Genomic DNA, 4,132 nt, shown 5'->3' with positions numbered 1-4,132 from the left:
TGACTGATTTGCTTTGCCTGCTTAGCCCAAACAAACTCAACACGCTCAAAGGCTTTTCCACAACCCTTTGTTTTAGCGAAGGGTGTCTGTGTACAATCCAACCGGTCAGGTGTATACACTTGTTAAGTCTTTTGATGCCCCAGGCCAAGTGACACAGAGTAGACCCACAGCTCAACCTACAGTTTTGCATATGGGGGAACCACAGTTCGGCTGGGGGAGTAAATGTTTCAGCCCACCGAGAGATGCTGTGTTTGTTGCATTGGAAAGGGGGTGAAGGACATAAATCCACACCGTGTAGAGGTCAAGCATAGGAGTTTATTACACACAGTGCTGGCAGAGTGTCACCTGGCTTATTAGGCTCAGAGACACTGTCAATCAATTGATTACAATGGAATATATGGATTTTCCATGGGCGAGGGAAAGTGACGGGGTAGGCAGTTCCACACCCCGGGATAGGTTTTGCAGCAAAACAAGATAGCACATTAGCCAATGGTTAACAGGTTACATAGTGTCTCCGCCCATGGTCTCAAGTTAGCAAGTTAACATTTAATTAATACTTTGATAAAATGTTATTAGTATAAAATATATATATGTTGGATTCTGATTTGGGGTCCATAGGAATGGAGCAACTCCTTTGATTGTCCAACAGGGACATTCCTAGGGGTTAAAGCAAAGAAACAGTGAAAGTATCTGACAATAAAGATTGTCTCCTTTATGTCTTAAGGCAGGGCATTGGTCCCTGGGAAGGGAGGTGGAAGGATGACATATTTTATACTGACATGTGCCAACTTTTCATAAACTCAAGGTTGGATCTGTGGGAAGAACGTTTCCCTACAGAAGAGACTAACACAATAGGAACAAGGATCTTTTGTTCAATTTGAAACATTGGATGAAATTATTGCTTCAACATCTGGCATTTCTACTGACCAAGCATAGCTTAGCAAAGGCAATGTTATCTTGTTTATTCTGCTTTTCTCTTAACGAATCACTATTTGCTAGGCCTCTGGTCTCTTGACCATACTCTGGACTTTGGGTCTGGAAAAGAGCTGGCACAATCCATATACCAGGTTGTTATATAAAATGCACATGGATTTTAACCCTTCAGGGGCTTCTCAGTCCTAGTGAGGATAAGCTGCTAATGAAACCCGTGTTCCCTGTTACGACACCACCATCTGTACTTTATTTAACTCCCTGCTGAAATTTCTCAATTCTTCCTCCAGCCCCACTCAAACAGTCAGAATCCGGCAATTTTAGTGCTGGCCACATCTTCCTCTCTGCCTTCGAGTCTCTCCAGTAAACCTTCTCCTAATCCAACCGTTGGAGGCGACCTGCTTCTCACAGGCCGCACACAATGCTCCCATGGACCATTTGGTTTTTCCAGCAAATATTGTGATGCCAAAGATGACTCCTGTTGCTTTAAAGCCGCTGTGTCCGCTAACAGAAGCTCCCAGCCCTGGATTACATTCCTGGTGGTTTTCCAAAGGCTGTGGGTCCCAGTTTTGTTTTCCCAGCACGTTCCCCTGAGTCAATATCCCGACAATCCCTCATCGCCAATCCCTCTTGTGCCTCCCCAGGTTCCAGTCCCTCGCCCTTTTCACCCCACACCCTGCCCTCATTCCAGTTACTTCCCCTTCTGCCAGGAAACCATCTAATGCCCCCACCGCGGCCTGGATCTCTGTTCTCCAGACAAATACAGCAGTTCCCAGCCACCATCCTCCAACCCAACGGTGGCCAGATGTTTCTCCTTTTTGCACAGCTGGGGCTGTTCTAATGGGGCAGAATTCCTCGCTCCTAACTCCCTCCTCCATGCAAACTATTACTCCGTGGGGCCTGAACCCCTTGGGATGCTCCCATGCACCCACCCACAACAGCTTATCTGACTCCTTCTCCAGAATGTTCCCCATTCATCCCATCATCCCTGCCAGGAGGAACAGCCTCAGCAGCACGAAGGCTGCTGCCCCCCACCCCGAGTCCTCGTCCGTTAATGCCGGTGGGGTGGGGGGGGATAGAGGAGTCGGGTCCCCCAGGTAGGGAGAGAGAGGGTCCCATGGTGAACGTGGCTCTTTGGAGGGGTCATTTCTGGGTGATATTTTCCCTTACGGATGCTGCAGCCGTCCTGAGCCAGAGACCAAACCCACAAACACCAGAAAGAATCACGGGGCAAAAATTAAAGTGGGGGGGAGGAGAGGGGGGAATATCAAGAGACAGTGTAGAGGCACTGAAATGTCATCGTCCTTAGTGTGGGACCAAAGGGCAAGAAACCTGCAGAGACTATGCCCTGGGTCACCCTAAGCAGAAAGTCAGTCTTGCATCCTTGGCTAGTGGCATACCCATCCCACCACAGGAGGGGAAGGAGGTTGTTTTCATGGTTTGAGGAGAGGACTACAGGTAGGGTTGACTGCTCAAGGGTCCTTTATGCTACTGATGTGATGACTTAGTGGTAGCAGTATGGTGGTAAGAAATGACCCCTGGCTGGCTCTCGTTTGATGCCGTAGAGCAGTGGTCTCCAAACGTTTTTGATCGTGCACCCCATCAGTAAAAAAATTTTAAGCACGCACCCCCGCCGCACCGGCTCTAGCAAAAAAAAAAAAAAAAAAGCCGCTCGGACTACTGCCCGAACTGACGAAGCAAAAAAAAAAGCGCTCCTCCTGCCGCGCACCCCCAAGGATCCTCTTGTGCATCCCCTGGGGTGCGTGAACCCCACTTTGGAGACCACTGCTGTAGGGGACAGTAATAGACCTGATTGGACTCTGGGCTTCAGTCATCCCCTGGTGCTAAGGGGCTCTGCCATGAAGGGGAGTCATCAAGTTTAATGACCCTCCTTTGCCTGTGGGCTGGGAGCTATCAGACACAGTCCTGACAGCACAGGGCTGATTCCACATCCACAGAGGCAGTCCATGACACTGCAATTTCCTAGCATCACCCAGCTCAGACCAACAGGCCCATCTAGCCCGGTATCCCGCCTCCGCCCCTGCCCTGCTCTAGTCCACTAGATCACGTTCCTCCTTCCTCAAAGACTTTCTTTCCCCTCTCTGCTGCCATCAGTTTTTGGGTTAAAATTTGGGTTTCTCTTGAAAAGCCACTTTTAGTTGCGGGGAAAAAATTTCGACTGACCCCAGACAGCCCCTCAACGGGCTCACCTGCTCCATTCTCTCCTCTCGCATAGGTAGCGCCCCATGGGTAACAGCCTCCTAGTATTTACCCACAATACCCTTTGACTAAAGCTGCTAATCTGCGGATTGGAGGTAAGAGAGGACCCAGGGTGCGGGCTGAGCAGGGTGGAAAGAGGAACTCTAGGAGCAGCTAGGTCTCAGGAGAAGGTGTGATCTGGACTTTATTAGGTTATCAATGAGTTTGGGGTTAAGAAAGCCAACCCATGGGTACCTTTGGATTCCATTTAGTGCACGGGGTGTCTCCCATGACCGGCTGGTCCACAGCCCGCTGCCACAGCTCCTAGCACGATACAGCCCTTTAACGCCACTGGGAACTGCTCATCCTTTGAATTCTGAAGCGTTAGGAGTCAAATCCAGAGCCCAGGGCAAGATGGGGCCTGTAATGAACAGCCTCACTCGCTCGATCAGTGGCTCTTTTATGGCCGCTAGGCCCCTGCTCCATGAGAACCCCGTTTATTTAATGTTTAGCCTCCCCACAACCCAATGACAAAAATAATCTGTCAGGGATGGTACTTGATCCTCCTGTGATGGCAGCAGACTGGACTCAACTCAATGACCTTTCAAGGTCTCTTCCAGCTCTATGAGGTAGGATATCTCTATATTATTAGTCTCATCATACAGGTGGGGAACTGGGATGCAAAGACGCTGAATGATTCCCCCAGTGTCTGGGGCAGAGGACGACGCTAAAATCCAGCCGCACGTTAGCACCGCGAGGGCAAACCATCCGACCTCCCGTTGGGAACCCCAATGAACCTAGGACGGCTCGAAAGAGATTTGCACTGGACGTTTATTGTTTGCGAAAAGTGGCTTTTTCTGCCTCTCCGAAACAGCTGCGGGTTGGGAGTGAGGGGCACCGGCAGAGCTGGGACAGGGGAGACTGGTGCTGGGGTAGCCAGGGGCTGTGGGTCGGGAGTGAGGGGCGCTGGGAGGGGGGACCCTGGTGCTGGGGTAGCCAGGGG

The sequence above is a fragment of the Terrapene carolina genome, unplaced genomic scaffold (genome assembly GCF_002925995.2).
Source record: "Terrapene carolina triunguis isolate 2854851 unplaced genomic scaffold, T_m_triunguis-2.0 Scaffold647, whole genome shotgun sequence".
Taxonomy (NCBI): Eukaryota; Metazoa; Chordata; order Testudines; family Emydidae; genus Terrapene; species Terrapene triunguis.
The sequence above is the reverse complement of the archived record's forward strand: the minus strand, read 5'-3'. Positions refer to the sequence as shown.